The sequence below is a fragment of the Myotis yumanensis genome, unplaced genomic scaffold, assembly GCF_028538775.1.
Source record: "Myotis yumanensis isolate MYYU_CA2020_CCGP unplaced genomic scaffold, mMyoYum1.0.hap1 SCAF_2, whole genome shotgun sequence".
Lineage (NCBI taxonomy): Eukaryota > Metazoa > Chordata > Mammalia > Chiroptera > Vespertilionidae > Myotis > Myotis yumanensis.
In genome coordinates, this window is record NW_027223753.1 from 97713670 (window position 1) to 97731418 (window position 17749).

Here is a 17749-nt window from a genome sequence, read left to right on the forward strand (position 1 = left end):
TGACAGGAAATGAATCACAAATCAGAATTTGATAGGAAACAGTGAAAAGAGTGGTAAATGAAGAGTTTGATTTAAGGAAATATCAGATATGCGTCTTTGTTAGCAGACTGGTAATTACTTAAAATGACGTCCTTCAAAGTCTAACTAGACAATTGAAATAGAGATAGAAACCTGCACTAAGTGTCCTTTTAATAAAAGAAATAAAGGTAGCTGAAAAGTAAAGGAACTGCAATCCTCTCCATACTCCAGCCACATTTACATCTGTCAATTTCTGGGGCAGAGCCTTCACTTCTATCAGTGAGAACTATGGGGTTTTCCTGGTCAATCCCTGCTGACTAAATCTTGCAACAGAGTACCTTAGGTCCTTGTCTCCACACTGTCACAACCGAAACACAGATGATTATATATGATTTTAAAAACTAATGTGACTGAAAGTCTCCTAATGAAGCCAGCACTCTACCTGAGATAGACTAACACCTGAGGCCTTGAGCCAAGGAAAGATGGTGAAGTTGATTTTCATAGCTGACTGGGTTTTGTTTGTTTGTTTGTTTGTGTTTTTTGTCAAATGTGTTAATAAGAAATTTAAAGTGTTTCTCTTTATCTAAAGACCCAGAGCATAAAAAGCTATTTTTATCCTTTATGCAAGCCATTTATTTTTCCCCAAGAAGTTAATAAATTCAGGCTAATTCAGTAAATGCTCTTTTTAAATTGAAATCTTCTGCTTTAAAGTTCATCATGTCCTGGAGCCTGGAGACTGGTCTTTTTTTCCAAGTTAAATGACAGCCCCTCTTCCTTCTCCTTTTTTATTATTTGCTATTCATTTATTTTATTTATTGAGAGAGAGAGAGAGAGAGAAACACTTATGTGCCCTAACCAGGGATCCAACCTTTAACCTAGGTATGCTCCCTGACAAGGAATCCAACCTGTAGCCTTTTGGTGCAGGGAACAATGCTCCAACCAACTGAGCCACCCAGCCAGGGCAAAGTCTGTTTGTTTGTTTTTTTTAAAAACAATATTAAAGTCTGTATCTAAAGGTCTGGCTGGGTATCTGAGAGTGTTTTTCCCCTATGGAAATGAGAAAGGGTTCATTGATTAGGGTAGTAGGTGACAAAATTGCTATTAAGAAGGAAGAGAACTGAGTAGAACTTGGGGAGCTGAAGTGGGAGGAGGGAAAGATGAAGTGGATGTAGTGGGAGGATGTTTATTGTGAATGAACAAACTTGCAGATTACCAATGTAAATAGAGTCATTACCAATGTAAATACAGTTCAAACTTTGCTCTTATTGAAAAGCACTGAAAGGTGATATTTTTCCATTTCTGTGTCATCAAAATATTTGAATTTTTAAAGAAAAGCTAAAATAATTTACTTAGAATCTGTGACCATATTTCGTAGGCATTGTTTGATTTGTTCTATTTTTAAAATAATCTGTAACACAAAACAGTTTTTGAAAAACAAACAAAACACAAAAAAAAGCACTCCATGTTGTGAAGAGGTTGTTTCACAGAGTAAATGCATTATAGTATTTCACTATAGACTACCATTCCCTAGAAAAATTAGGTCATGGCACCATGAAGGTCTCCATTAGATTAATGAGTTAAATGGATACAGATGAAATTCTAGAAGCAAAAAGTTATAGCAGATTAGGATAACATGCTTTTAATACCCTAATCTTCCACAACATCCTGAGGGCAATATTAATAACTGCCTCAGTATTTGGAATTTGGCATAGTCTACCAAGTATCTCAGGGAACAGCCTTTAAGTTGTCTGTACCTACAACTCAGTTGAATAAAAAGCAAATACTTTTTTAGTACATTCCATTTGCTGTCCTCTGTGTACCACACAGGCCTTTGCCTCTATTTCCTACCAATGTCCACCCCTGAGATCAGCAGGAGCACTTTTTCCTTTATCACTGCAACTTGTAAACTGAGTCAGCCATCTGCTTTAGAGAATGGGAAAGAAGGCAATGTTTAAAATGTGAGCATTTCCTTATTCTCTATTCAAGCTCATAGTGTTAGCTCAAAAATAAGTTTTCACCCAGTCGGGTTCTGAAACTGGCTCTTAATTGCAATTGCTTGAGAAAATCGATTTTGTGCATCTCTTCCCAGCTGTCGGTGCAGTGATTTCAAATTAGTAGCTTAGACTTGACCATGGTGGAAGTAGTTACATTATCAGAGGTTCCTCTGTGGTGTCATGGGAAATGAATTTCAGGGGGACACACATGGAAGATTTTAAGCAATAGTGGCAAGATTTATTAGAGTGAAAAGGAATAGCATGCCCTCAAAGAGGCAGAGAGCAGGTAGGCTCTAGTAGTGGATGCCCCACGGCCCCTGCTAAGCCTTCCTATAGTATTTTCTTGCGTTCAGAAAAGAGAATCGTCAGCGGTTTTGTGCCTTATCCTACCGATTTCCCCTCAGATTTTTCCAGGACAGTCTTCTCCCTTTTATGTTCACCATGTTGGCTCCTACTGCACATGCTTCATTGTTCCCTTTGGCCATTTGGCTGCTACTGCTCATGTGCTTATCCCTTTAGCTATTCCTCCCTCCCCCATTCATCCAGTGAAACAGTATGGGTGTGGGTTGTTCCCTGGGGTGATTGTGTTAGCATAAGCAGCTAGTTAGATATTATCAAAAGAGAAGGGAGCTATACTGGCTAAGCCTGATTAACTAGAAAGCTTTAGTTATAGGTTAAGAGAGGGGTTCCTTTCCCATGGTTGCTGCTGGGATGGAGTTATTGCCATATCCTGAAAAAAGGAATGTTCTATGACTTGCAGGGGAGGATGCGATATAGCAGAAAGCTTTATTTTCATCAAATTACACCCCTGGGTTTCCAACTCATTTCCCTCAGTCCAGTCATAAAAAGTATACCTGGGGCTTCAGTAGAGCTAAACTCAGAGCCAAAATCAGAGTTTCCTTTCCATGTTGGAGCCAGGTAGTTCAGCTTGCATTTTCCCACTGCAGTCTATTAGTCCATTGCATGTGGGGTCCACATGGCTGTGGGCCGTCGGAGCCAATGCATGGAAGCAGAGGCAAAAGAGCCCCACAAGCAGAGAGTTAAACACAAAAAGAGAGAAAATTCCTTTGTTTAGGTGATTATGTATTCCCAAATTTTCACACCCATTCTGTCCAATGATTTCTGTTCCCAGGTGTGATTAACAATTACCTTCTGTGTGTTACCCCAACTTTACTGGGTATGTGTCTATCTTCCCTTTGTTGGGTCTCTTGTCCCCAGTGATCTATATGGAACGGGCCAGTGTGAAATTATAGCTTTCTGGTGAAGCTGCCCAAATGGCATACCTATAACTTCTGGCCTTCCCTTTGATCCTTTCCTATTATGTGAGAAATGGCACAGCTGCAAATTTCAAATGATGGACTAGGAAACAGATGCATGACAAAAATGAGGCTTTTAATAACACTCTTGAGAGTGGGTGCCCATTGTCAGGAACACGTGGGGCAGGGAACATAGCCTATTTATTTAATCCCACCTCCGGTTCCTCATTGGCCGAGTACTATTTGGTCACCTATTTCCTAATAGGTCGCCTAGGTCTTGCTGTCTTGGGTTATTTTTAAAAAATGGGCTGGGGCCTTTTCTAGTTGCCTCCACCTCCCTTTGTCTAGGGAAATCTTCCTATCTTCCTAGGACATGTGCTATTAGCCAAGTGTACAGCTTTGATACCCTTCCCCCACACCACATCCTGTTTGCTCTGGGGAAATTTAGTAACCACCTGGCCACATGCTGTTTCTTTTCTATGAAGATGAGTCATAGAGGCATGCTTTCTACAATTATTAATAATGAGTTAATAATAATGGTATCACTACAGTTTCACAGACACCTCAAGGGACAGTCACATCCTCCACCAAAGGGACTTAATCCCTGAGTGGAAAGGAAAGACCAGCTTTCTAATCTACATGGGAACAACCAGCCTGTTTGCCAGATTACCCTGGGGGAAGGATAAAAGAAGCAAGGCAGAAATTCCTTTGCTAGGCACATGCACAGTAGAAGCCAGATGATGAAGCAGAATTTTGAGGCATCTATAATAATAAAAGCATAATATGCCAATTAGACTGGACAGCCTAATGACCTTCCGGATGTCATTCCAGATGTCCTGGATGAAGGCACAGTGTGGGGGCAGAGGCAGAGGTGGTTAGGGGAAATCAGCAGGCAGGCAAGCAGTTAGAGGCGATCAGGCAGGCAAGTGGTTAGGGGCAATCAGGCAGGCAGGCAGAGGCAGTTAGGGGTGATTAGGCAGGCCAGCAGTTAGGAGTCAGAGGTCCTGAATTGTGAGAGGGATGTCTGACTGCCGGTTTGGGACCTAAACTGGCAGTCAGACATCCCCTAAGGGGTTCAGGATTGAGAGAGGGTGCAGGTCGGGCTGAGGGACCCTCCCACTCCTGTGTACAAATTTTGTGCACTGGGCCTTTAGTGTACAATAAGAGTCAAAATGACAACCATAAAGGGAGGAGTCTAGCCTAGGAAAACCTGGGAACAGAATTGAATAGGATATTACACAAAACCTGAGAAGATCCAGGATTGAAATTGAAAAGGGGGAGGGCCCAGCACAGTGCCCAGAAAACCCAGGAAACAGATTGGATGGTTTGAAAGGCAGCCTGCTTGTTCCCAAACCAACACAATATATGGAGGATTAGCAAGGACCTTGGGACAGTTCCTCCTAGAGCCTGCTCACCTCTACATCCCTGAAGATGCATTATCTCTTTTCACCCCAATAAATCTTGCCACTATGCTTAAACTTCTCCCATGCATGTGGCTCTTGAAAATTCTTTTCTCATGACTCTGTAAGGACCCATTTTCTCCAGCAATAGCTTTCTTTTTCTCCAGCAACAATTCAAAAGCTTGTCTTTCCTGCCCACTCGAATGTTAATCCCTTTGATGGAGCCATTGGGACTATTCCTTGGAGTGACTATGAAACTGCCATTTCCTAGTTAATTCAGCTTAATCAGATGACTGGCTCCCTTCTCTTTCGTTATTATCTGCCTACTGAAAGAGTTATCCTATAGAAATCATTAAATGCTGCAAACCAGAGATTGCCTTGTTCCCCTTGGTTTACCAGCTCACAACTGAATGCTGCAACTTTCTCTTTTAACTCAAGAGCTATCTCAAGTGAAACTAGTCTATTTTATGTAAACAGATTTCTATATACCACAAAATTCTTTTTGTAAAATTCTCTCATTTCTGTTATCTGAGACATTACTTCTTGATTTATTTTTCCCCTTCCCAATTTTAGCCAGTTAAACATCTTATCTTTTGGTTGTCTTTAAATTTTAATTTAAGATTAATTTAATTTAAGAATGGATTCATGCAATTTTGAAGGCTGAGAAGTCTTAAATGTAAAATAAAAAAATACCTTCACAGTAACATCAAGACTGGTGTTTTGTTTTTTTTTTTTTTAATATATTTTATTGATTTTTTACAGATAGGAAGGGAGAGAGATAGAGAGTTAGAAACATTGATGAGAGAGAAGCATCGATCAGCTGCCTCCTGCACACCCCCTACTGGGGATGTGCCCGCAACCAATGTACATGCCCTTGACCGGAATCGAACCTGGGACCTTTCAGTCCGCAGGCCGACGCTCTATCCACTGAGCCAAACCGGTTTCGGCAAGACTGGTGTTTTAGCAAATATCTGGGTACCACTGATAAGCTGATACCTGCAATTAACCATCATAGTGGCTACTCTTAGATTTTTAAATAAACATGTTTTGCATATTAAAATTAGTAGATTTCCTTTGTAAAAAACATACAGAAATAATCTTACTTGTTTATGGGAAAGGAAAGTGAATGTTTATTTTTAAAATAGAGTGCTTTGGGATCCTGAAACCAAAGTTGAATGTCTTTCATTTGGTCTTTCCTCTGACTTACTGTAGACTTTACATGGATCACTTAACTTTTCAATGCCTAAGTTTGCTGATTACCAAAGTAGTCCTTGTTAAATGTGGTCTCAGCAAACCTGCTACTTATGGTTAATGAAATGCATGTATATCTCTTCACACTCCTTTGAAGAAATGGGCTATGCAAATGTAAATATTATTATTTTTATATTTAACAGGTTCATAGGAACTGCCCCAAGGTCCTTGCTAATCCTCCATATATTTTGTTGGTTTGAGAACAATCTGTTAAATGAACCTGTTAAATATAAAATGAACCTGTTAAATATAAAAATGTACAAATTATAGCTAATTACACATGTACAAATTCTATCATTTAATTATATCATTAGGATAGAAATAAATACTTCTGAATTTCTTCTTTGGCTATTCAAATTAAAAGGTTTTCTGAAGTACTTAAAGTGCTGTATTGGGAATGTTAACTAAAGTTTTTCTTCACCCAGACATTTATACACTTTCATAATTACTATCATTTTCTGGCAGATATTCACCTTGATATTATATATATATATATATATATATATATATATATATATATATATATACTAGAGGCCTGGTGCACGAAATTCATGCACTGGGAGGGGGGGTCCCTCAGGTGGCCTGCACCCTCTCACAATCTGGGACCTTTCGGGGATGTCTGACTGCCGCTTTAGGCCTGATCTCACAGCAGGGCCAGCTGGGGCAAGGGGCTGGGGTTGTTCTGGTCTCTGGTCATTCTGGTTGTTCCACTGTTTCAGTCACTGGGCTTTTATTATATAGGACTAGAGGTCTGGCACATGAAATTTGTGCACGGTATAGTCTCTAGGCCTAGCCTGTGATCATGGCCATCTTCCCTGGCTGCTGGCAGCTGGCCCCGTCTCCTGCTGCCACCCACACCTGGTTCCTTGTTCGCCATCAGGTGATCAGAGTCTGCCTGCCAGGGGGAGGGACTGAGAGGTCAGCCGTTTCTCCTGCTGGCTGTCCCCACCCCTGGCCACCACCAACCCCCCACTTCCCATTCACCATTGGGCAATCGGAGCCTGCCAGCTGGGGAGAGGGAAAGAGAGGTGGTCAGTGTGCCTCATAGTGATTGGTCAAATGGTCGTTCTGGTCATTTTGCCGTTCCATCAATTTGCATATTATCTGTCTATCTATCTATCTATCTATCTATCTATCTATCTATCATCTATCTATCTATCTATCTATCTATCTATCATAATCTATCTAGATATCTACACTAATAAAAGACAAACATGCAAATTGACCATACCTTTGCTATGCCTTAAGGCACTCCCAGCAGCCAATCAGAGTGACTATATGCAAATTAACCCAGTCAAGATGGCGGCCAGCAGCCACGGAGCTGGAGCAAGCAGGAGGCGCGGTTGCCCCAATGATGGAGGAAGCCAAGCTATCTGCCTGCCGCGTCCGGCTCTGAGCTCCACTCAAAGCAACAAAGTTTCAATTATAGAAGGTAAGTAAACCCCAGATACCTGCTTTCAGGCAGCTGTGGCCACGGAGCTGGAGTGAGCAGGAGGCTTGCATTGCCCCTGGCGATGGAGGAAGCCAAGCTTCCCTCCCGCCCCCCTTGGCTGGCTCTGAGCTCCTCTCAAGGCTACAAAGTTTCAATTATAGAAGGTAAATAAATCACAGAATAAAAAAAAAAGAGAGAAAAAAAGGAGAGGCTGGGAGCTTCCATCGCCTGGGGGCTTAGCCAGCCTGAAAAATGGCGCTCAGCCCCTCACCCAGACTGGCCAGGCACCCAAGAGGGGACCCCCCCACCCTAAAGGGGTGTGGCCAGCCTGCAAACACCATCAGCCCCTCACCCAGGCTGGCCAGGCACGCCAGCGGGACCTCCACCCTGATCGAGGACACCCTTCAGGGCAAACCAGCCGGCCCACACCCATGCACCAGGCCTCTATCCTATATAATAAAAGGGTAATATGCAAACTGACCCTAACAGCAGAATAACTGGGAATGACTGGTCACTATGACACACACTGGCCACCAGGGGGCAGACGCTCAATGCAGGAGCTGCCCCCAGGTGGTCAGTACGCTCCCACAGGGGAAGCTCTGCTCAGCCACAAGCCAGGCTGATAGCTGCCAGTACAGCGGTGGTGGTGGGAGCCTCTCCCACCTCCTCAGCAGTGCTAAAGATGTCTGACTGCTCCCTGCTGGCAAGTGGATATCCCCTGAGGGCTCCCGGGCTGCCAGAGGGATGTCTGATTGCCAGCTTAGGCCCAATCTCCCAGGGAGTGGGCCTAAGCCAGCAGGTGGTCATCCCCCAAGGGGTCCCAGACTGCTAGAGGGCACAGGCCGGGCTGAGGGACCCCCCCACAGAGTGCACGAATTTTTGTGCACCAGGCCTCTAGTGTATATATATATAGATATATATAGATATGTCTATATATATCTATATATATATCAGTTGCAGGAAGATTCCTGCAAGAATAGGGCTTCCTCGGGTCAATTGTGCCGCCAAGCCCCTCCGCTCATGGCCACAGACAGGGGTCCAGCCCACCCAGGTCTGCACATGGGGGTCCTGGCTGGAGGCGGAGCTTAGGAGGCGCATTCACTCTGCCAAGCCCCTCCGCCCAGGGCCGCACACTGCGGTCCCGGCTGGGTGCAGGGCTAAGGCAGCATACGGGGGCCTGGATTTCGGCTCGCACTGGCCTGCTCTGCCTGCAGTATGCAAATTAGCCGCCATCTTTGTTGGCGGTTAATTTGCATATCACACTGATTAGCCAATGGGAGGTGTAGCGAAGGTATAGTCAATTACCATGATTGTCTATTATTAGAATATATATATACACACACACACACATATACACTAGAGGCCAGGTGCATGAAATTTGTGCACATTAAAAGGAAATTAATTAAAGGAAATATTTTAATATTGCTATTTTGTATCCATCTCTCCATTCCAGTCTCTCCCAGTCTCTGTCTCTTTTTGTTTTTCTCAGCAGTCCTCCAGGTCTCCCTGCCTCTCTCTCTCCCTCTTCTTCTTTCCTGGCTTGGAGGGGGTGGAGCCAGTGGGGGAAGCTCCACACTATGCCCACCCTGGGCCTTCATTCTGAGAGAGGCTCTGAGAGTGAGCTGGGAGGGAAGGAAAGAATGGGAGAAAAGTCTGTGAGCTAGTGGGCATCTGTGTGTGCCTGTGTGTGTGTGTTTCTGAGTGTGAGTGCCAGCCCCGCCTTCCCTGTCCCCATCCCCACTGCCCATTGCACAAATCCTCACCCACCAGAGCTTCCTGTGCGCACAACCTGGGTGTTAGATCGAGCCTTTGGTCGTTTTGGATGTGACAGACCCCAGCTCTTTATATATATACTAGAGGCCCAGTGCACAAAAATTTGTGCACTCGGGGGGCGGGGGGAGGGGGGTCCCCCAGCCCGGCCTGTGCCCTCTCGCAGTCTGGGACCCCTCGGGAGATAACAACCTGCTGGCTTAGGTCTGCTCCCGGGTGGCAGAGGGCAGGCCCAATCCCTAAGTGCAGCCCCTGGTCAGGATCAGACCAGGGCCGATTGGGGAGTTGGGGTGCCGCCCCGTCATGCACAGAGCAGGGCATATTAGGAGGTTGCGATGCCACCCTCAGTCACACTCAGGGTATGGCCGATTGGGGGGTTGGGGCACCGCCCCCTGTCACTCACAGAGCAGGGCCAATCAGGGGGTTGAGGAGCTGCACCCTGTCACTCACAGAGTAGGGCCGATAGGGGAGTTGGGGCACCGCCCCCTGTCACACACAGAGCAGGGCGGATGAGGGGGTTGGGGCGCTGCACGTTGTCACACTCAGGGCAGGGCCAATGGGGAGGTGATGGCTCTACCCTGTCACACACAGAACAAGGCCCGTGGAGGGGGTTTGGGGCGCCATCCTCTATCACCCACAGAACAGGGCCGATCAGGGGGATGGGGCGTCACCGCTGTCACACTCGGGGCAGGGCCGATGGAGAGGTTATGGCTCTACCCTGTCACACACAGAGCAGGTCCCGTGGGGTGGGGTGGGTTGGGGCGCCGCACCCTGTCAAACACAGAGCCCCAGGGCAATCAGGGGATTGGGGAGCTCCCCCCTATCAGGCACAGAGCAGGGCTGATCAGGGGATTGGGGCGCCTTCCCCTGTCAGGAACAGAGCAGGGCGGATAGGGAGGTTGTGGTCCCGCCCCCTGTCACACACAGAGCTGCAGGGCGATCAGGGGGTTTGGGTGCTGTCCCCTGTCACGCTGATCCCGGTGCCAGGAGCCTCGCTGCTCCGCTGATCCTGATGCCGGGAGGCATATTACCCTTTTACTATATAGAATAGAGGCCTGGTGCATGGGTGGGGGCTGGCTGGTTTGCCCTGAAGGGTGTCCTGGATCAGGGTGGGGGTCCCACTGGGGTGCGTGGCGAGTCTGGGTGAGGGGCTGAGGGCTGTTTTCCGGGTGGCGAGTGACTGAAGCTCCCAACCACTCCTTGTTTTCTTCTTCTTTTTTTTTATTCTGGGCCAGCTTTAGCTCTGAGGCCTCGCTGCTGAAAACATCGATACAATGTTTCAGTCCGGCTGGGTTTCAGTCTTGCTGGTTTCTTGGGTTTTGTTTACCTTCTTATTTGCAACATAGTACATAGTTGCTTAGACTTGCAGCTGAGAGGCCGGCAAGTGAGGCGGGGAATGTTGGAGTCCGCAGCAAGCAAGTCTCATGTTCACTTCAGTGCCTGGCTGCCGGCCGCCATCTTGGCTGACAGTTAATTTGCATATACTCACTGATTAGCCAATGAAAAGGGTAGTGGTCGTACGCTAATTACCATGTTTCTCTTTTATTAGTGTAGATATAGATGTGCTCCAATCTTTCCACTTCCAGGGAAAGGGGCAAAGGAGGGTTGCTGAAAGTGATAAGGGAGGCAGCAGGGTGAATTTTTTGGGGGGCGGGGGGAGAGTTTCCTCCTGATGAGGGGCTTCAAAGGACAGCAGCCTACCTCTACTACCCTCTGTTTCCAGAGACACAATTTCTGATTGGCATCTGGCAGGACAGAGAAGTTGTAGTTACAGGACTGGGAGTGCCTTTCTTCATGCAGCTCCCTGGAGAGTCTCTTCCGGCCAAGGAAAGCTTTGTTCTAACCATTTCTCCTGGAGCCAGGGCTGCTGGGTGGTCTGGGGCAAGAGGTCAGAATAGAGGTGAGGCAGGGCAGGGCAGGAAGAAGTATGGGGTAGAAGACTGGGGGTGAGGGAAGGAGTGGGTGCAATCAGTGTGTTGGGGGGGGGGAAGGAGGGCTGGTGCAGAAGGAGAATTGGGGTCAGCATAAGAATGTTTGGAGGTACTGGGGGAGTAAGAGGGACCAACAGATGCCACAACAGGGGAAAGGGTCTTTGGAATCAGGTGGGGGTCCGCGAGAGTGAGTATAGACTAAGTCCCTTCCCCAGACCCTGCCATCCCAGGTGGCTAGTGGGAGGGGTCTATAGGGAGGAGCTGAGTCCCCCACACTTTGTGTCTGAGGCTCCAGAACATGTGGCCAACATGCCCAGCCCCTGCCACCCCCGCCAAAGTGCTGCCATTTGGAATGCATTTGCAGACACAAAGATTGTTTTTAAGTTATCTTTTTAATTCACTCTGTTTTCACTTGTCGTTTTTTATTGAAAAGGCAGGTTCTGCTGGTGCATGTTCCTTTGCGGGTGCAGCAGGGGTGTTCTCCAAGGACAGAGATCTGATGAGAGACAGAGACAAAAGGCCCAGTGAGACATGGGGAATGAGTAAGCAGGATCAGACAGCAAGGAACAGGGAGAGAGATGCACAGGGTGAGACAGACAGACACAGAGAACCCAGGAATGCTAAGGGAGGGACTCAGCCCTAAGGGCAGAGCAAATGTGCTGAGAAATCCTGCTTTGGGATGGCGGATCCCTCCACCTCCAACTAAGGCCCCTGGGGCTGAGCTTGCTCTCCTCTGTGCTCTGGTTCTGTTCAGCATAGACATGGCTGAACTGTCCTCAGGGAAAGGGCTGGAAGGATATGGTGGGCAATGGACTGAGTACACAGGACCAGCGTCTCTGAGGGCTAGGGATCTGAGACCAGACAGAGAGAGGAGGACCTGGAGGTGTTCCCTCCCAGGTCCCCGCACACTTTCTGTTTTTGAGCAAAGTCCAAATCCCGAATCCCGTGCTGAGGCTCTGGAGAGTGGCGGCCCTGGCCTGCTGTGCTGCCTAGGGTGAGTTTCCTAACCTCTCTGAGCCCTGGCTATGCCACCTGCAGGGGAGGAATGCTGGTGGCTGAGGTTCGAAATGGCTTGGGGGGGCCAAGGAAGCAGAGCAAGGTCTAAGACACCTCGGGTTGGTGGTTACATCCGAAATCCCAGGGATTTTTGGCTTTGGCCACTGCTCTGGGCTCACGTTTATGTAGAATTTGCGTAGACGGGAGAGCCGGGAGCTAGCTCTTCCATCCTTCACAGCTGAGAACCAGTTCATCTTCCCCCTCCTCCCACCCCGCAACCCCTCCACTCCTCATTGGTGCCTAGTAATTGGTGAATCTTCCCAGTGGCCAGTGTAGACACACAACCAAGGACACAGAAAGATATCCCCAAGCCAGCACATGGTGGCTGTATAGTTGGGCAAAAACAGTACATGACACAGGGTGCAGTGGTTGGGGATAGAGCTTCCTGACCAGCGAGAGGGCTCATTCAGTGGAGCCCCAGCTCTGTGGGCATGTTCACTCTGGGTGCAGCTCCTAGGCTGGGATTCGGTGAACTGAAAGCCTGGGATAATTATAGCTAATTACACTGTACAAACAGCTTTGGCAGAGGCTGCAGGCCGGCCACCACTTCCCCGGCTTGCCCCCTGCGATCCTGCCCAAGCAAAGAGGCTTTACTGGAACAGCTGGGGCTGAGCGCCTGGGGAGGGGAAGGGTACTCAGGTGGAGAGTCCCCCAGGGCCCAGGGGTTTGGGTGAGCCCTCCGCCTCCAGAGTGTCCCTGCGATTACACACTCCAGTGTACGCTGCAGCCCTGGATGCCCTGGGATGGCCGGTTGTGACTAGATTAGGAATTGGGCCAGAACTTGGTACGAGCTCCCCTTGGCCTTGTGCTGAGCGGGCCCTGGCGGCATGGGCCCCACCTTACGTTTCTATTATCTTGGCCTCCTGAGCATTCCCCTCTCTGTGAAGATTTGAGATGGGGCTCTCCTTGTATCCTGCCAAGGGGAGTGCCTGTCTGAAGTTGAGGCCGTGGATGAGGAAAGGACAGAGTCTGGTGCTTGGCTGTTGGTGATCAGTTTGTCTCTGCCTGGATGTGCCACAGGACCCCAAAAGGGTGACTTTCCTGAGCTTTCGTTTGCAGGTTCACACCGTGCGTGCATGCCTCCTCTGGGACGTGGAGTCCAAGGGGAAGGAGAAAGGTGCAAAGTCCTCATGTGTGAATGAGGCTTTACACTTTGAACTGCTAGCCTGAATCAGTGATGTAATTTTGTGGTGTCAGGAGCCTTTGGGGGTTGGGTTGGAGTGGTGGCGGGGTAGGGTTTATATTTCTATGGAGGGCCAGCGCACAGGTCAGGGCCAGCCGGCCTGCCCTGATGTGGCCCCTGATCACAGTGGACGCCCCTGATCAGGGTTGAGGTCCCTGCTGGGGGGCAGGGCAGGCAGGGGCGAGGGACTGTGGTCGTTCTGGTCATTCTGGTTGTTTTGGTCATTCCGCCAGTTCGGTCACTGAGCTTTTATTATATAGAATATATATATATGGCAAGATTTTTGATTAAGCATTAGTAAGTTTCACAAATATTACAATTAAATATCTCCTTTCTGGTCAAAATCATAAAACATTAAATGTGCTTTTTAAATTTCAGACATAGAAAATTAATTACAGGAAAATATTGAATCTTAAAATTTCATAGGTTTATGTTATTGACCATAAAAATACATAAAAATACATTATTTAAAGTTTATTGTCATGATTAGGCTAAGTAGTGGCATTATTTATTTATTTTATTATGTACAAAATTCCATATTGCTTTATATTAGGAAAAGTGGCTAAAATAATATGAATAATTTTGTAATAAACAAACACCTATTTATTTTTTTTTCAAATTTTCCCAAATATTTATGGAAGTGGGGAATCTTGAGTTTAGTATTCACATTTTCAATGTGATTACTCCCACTATTTGTGTAGACACAACTTAGTTTCTTTTTTTTTTTTACACACATGCCTTGTTTTATTGTGCTTCACTTTACTATGTTTTACAGATGTTGTATTTTTTTTTTCAAATTGAAGGCAAGGCACTCCGCCAGAAAAAGCATTGCAATTTGCTTTATTGCACCACGTGTTTTATTGCAGTGGTGTGGAACCTCCAATAAGGTCTGTCGATACCTGAGTTGACTGATCTGTGGAAAGCAATTGGATGTTTAGCTGAGGGTAAGTACTGCAACTTTGGAGAGCACCTTGTCTTCAGTGCAATTCAGCAACTCTCCAGTTTTAGGCAATGATAACCGTGTTCTTGATTCCCTTTAGGAGGAATATATCCACTGAGACCGGAGGACAAATTCCATTTTCCACAAGCTTGTTTTACTTTGAGCTTCATTTTCTTTTTTTCAGGGTCATGAATAACGGCATGCCTAGTGAGACTGATTGCAAAAGTATTGCCACAACCAGTGTGTTTACATAGAAACGGATGCCATTCCTCATGAAAAGAGAGAATATGGCTCTGAAGGCTGAACTCAGTTGTGTAGGTTCTACCACAGCCTTCTCTTGGACATCGACACGCATCCCTTTCTGGGTTATGCATTTTCATATGTTGCTTCAGATAATCTTTGCATTTAAATGTTTTCTGGCATATTTCACATATCATTTTCTCTTTATGGGTTTCTAGCACATATTTCAGAAGCTCTGTTCATTATTTTGCCACAGAGGAGTATTCTTTTTGACATTTGTAGCCCTCATGGACCTTCCCATGTCGCTTCAGCCTGCTGGGTGCACTTCAAGTGTTTCATTGCTATGCTGGCATTGATGTGTTTTCAGCTGCTGATAGTCTTCTTACAACCTTCAAAACTGCATACATATTGTTTTTGTTGATTTTCATATTTGTGTTCAAAATGTTTCTTCAAGTTTGATTTTGTCTTGAATTTTTGGTCACAGCCACTAGCTACCTATACAAACAAAAGGTTTTTCTCCATTGTGAAGCAGGGCATGGCGGCTCAGGTCCCTGACAAAGGCTTTGCCACACCCTTCATGGTCACAAACAAAGGGTCCCTCCCCCGTGTGCTTGCACAGGTGCACATCTAACTTCCAGGCCTTATTCAAATAGGAATTCTGGAAGGAGCAGATGGACCTTCTAGGAAGCCTGGGGAGCAGCAGGGCAGGGCTCTCACTGGCCCTGACCAAAGCCTCAATGATGGTCATGGATGATACCAGCTCGGGGACTAACGCCAGGGGCTCCAAGGCACCCCACAACTTAGTTTCTTTTCCTGGCTAACCTGTAGATCTAGACTTTTAATTGCAAACTCTGAGATGTAAAGTAACTACAAAGGATGCTCTGAAATAAAGACTTTTGTAATTAAAAAGCAGTTTATAGTGGGTAGTCATGCCCTAGGCTGGTATCTTCCCTGAAAAAGATCAACTTTGATTTTTACTGAGCCTATTGTCTTTTTGAATCTAAAATAACATACCTTTGGAATGTCAGGGTAACTTGTAACTTCCCTTTTTTTCCAGACTCCGCAGGGTAAGCCAATGCACCAGGGTGAAACCACAAATTCCCTCCTTATTCTTATTGTGTTAATTGTTGACTGTTAACTATCCTGTAAAAGAAGCATGTGTCTATCTAATGCTTCTTATCTAATGCTTTTTATCTAATCCCAGAGGTTTCCCACTTTGCTTTCTCCCACCTCCCTAAACTATCACCACTGGATTTCATGTAAGCCACACATGTCTCCTCATTTGATGATAATTTGTAAAACTAGGTGAAAAACTGCCATTCTCCAGAGCATTGTCTCAATGTGATGACATTCTGTTTCATGGCAATTGTTGACAGTTTGGCTCAAATAAACTCACAAAAATTATTTACAGGTTTAAATGTTTCTAACATTAACATGACCAAACAACACAAAATGGGCTCAGTTTTGATATTTAAAAAAGTCTCCAAAATAGGAATTATAAACACAGTCACAACTAAAGGAAAGTATATTTTAAAAGTAAAAGGATGTGTAATAGCAATATTTCATCAGATAAAAGAATTTAAAAGAATTTGCAAACTTGGGGATAGATGAATAGAAATTAACCAACCTAAAAAACATCAAGAAACAAACAATGAAAAGAAATGAACAGACTCTCAGGGAAATGTGAGACCCTATCAGGTGTACCATCACATCCTATCTAATAATAGACAAACAGGGTAATTGACCATACCTTTGCTACATTTCCCATTGGCTAATCAGTGAGATATGCAAATTAGCTGCCAACAAAGATGGCTGTTAATTTGCATATGTAGGCGTGAAGCGGCAGAGCGAAGACTGAAGGCGGCTCCAGCCGGAGCAGCGAAGGCTTTGAAGGAGCCTCCCGCCGGAGCTGCAATCAAAGCGGCTTCAGCTGGAGCAGCAAAGACTTTGAAGGCGGCTACGGCCTGAGTGAAGGCCTGGGTCCCTGGTGCCAAAGGAAAACCGGTGCAGGCAGCCAGGGGAAGGGAAGGCCTATTGCATGAATCTTTTCGTGCAACAGGCCTCTAGTACATAATAAGAGCACCAGAAAAAGGAGAGACAAAGAGGAACCAAAAAACTATTTCAAGGAATAATAGTAGAAAATGTCTCAAATGTATTTTATACAATATTTTTCATATTATGGAAGCTCAATGAGTTCCACATAGGATAAATACTTCTTGTTTATCTTTTTTATGTCTATCTTCTTTTTATTATCTTTGTGTCTGTCTTTAGTTCCACAAATGGACACATCATAGTAAATATCAGGGTTTCATTGGAATTAGCCTTTTAGCCTCCTCAGTAGAAATAGTGGTCATCCTTATATTTTCTGCAACACTGAATATATATATATATATATATATATATATATATATATATACATATGCACATACAGGAACTCTATAATGAATTATCAAGGATCCTGAAGATAGCAAAAAGCACTGATTAAGCCAAGGTTTTATCAATTATAAATTTTACCATAAATCTTTCTTTATCCTCATCTGAGACTATATTTCTATTGATTTGAGAGAGGGAAATATCGATGTGTGTGAGAGAGAGAGAAAAGAGAGAGAGACAGAGAGAGAGAGAGAGAGAGAGAGAGAGAGAGAGAAACATTTATGTGAGACAGAAACATCAATATGTGCCCCGACCAGGGAGTGAACCTGCAACCTAGGTATGTGCCCTGACCAGTACTGGAACCTGCAACCTTTTTGTAGGGACATAAATAGAATAAATAGAATATTGGGGACTGAAACATGAATTTTAGGGGAATATAGGCAGGCTTAAGGAATTTTTAGAATTGGGGTCCATGGAAAAAAAACAGGGCTACAGACTGGGAGAAGTTACATTTCCATAACACAAGGAAGCCAGGTGCAGTTACATTTCCAAAAGACAAGGGAGCAGCAATAGTTGCATTTACATAAGACAAGGAAGTAGCAATTGTGCCTTAAATAAATAGGGCCTTATTTTTATCATATAACTAAAGTCTGGATAAAACTAGTGCCAGTCTTAGTTCAGCTATTTCACATCGTCATCAAGGACCTTCAGCTCTTTTATCCTTGTGTGTAGACTGGATTATTGTTCTGTCATTCACTCTCCTCTGCAGTATAACATTGCAGTGTGCTAGAATGGGTTGATGTTGGACTTGGACTTGCAACATGCATTAGCCAATTGAATGTATGTGGAAGGAACTGTGTGTGCTAGTTCTAAGCCAAGATCTTAAGAGATATCGTACTCTCATG

At 45.4% G+C, this 17749-nt stretch overlaps 1 pseudogene; it reads right to left on the reverse strand.

Annotated features, from left to right (window-relative positions):
* Positions 1–14225: 14225 nt before the first annotated feature.
* Positions 14226–17749, reverse strand: part of LOC139002504 (transcription factor IIIA pseudogene) — a 44068-nt pseudogene continuing 40544 nt past the window's right edge.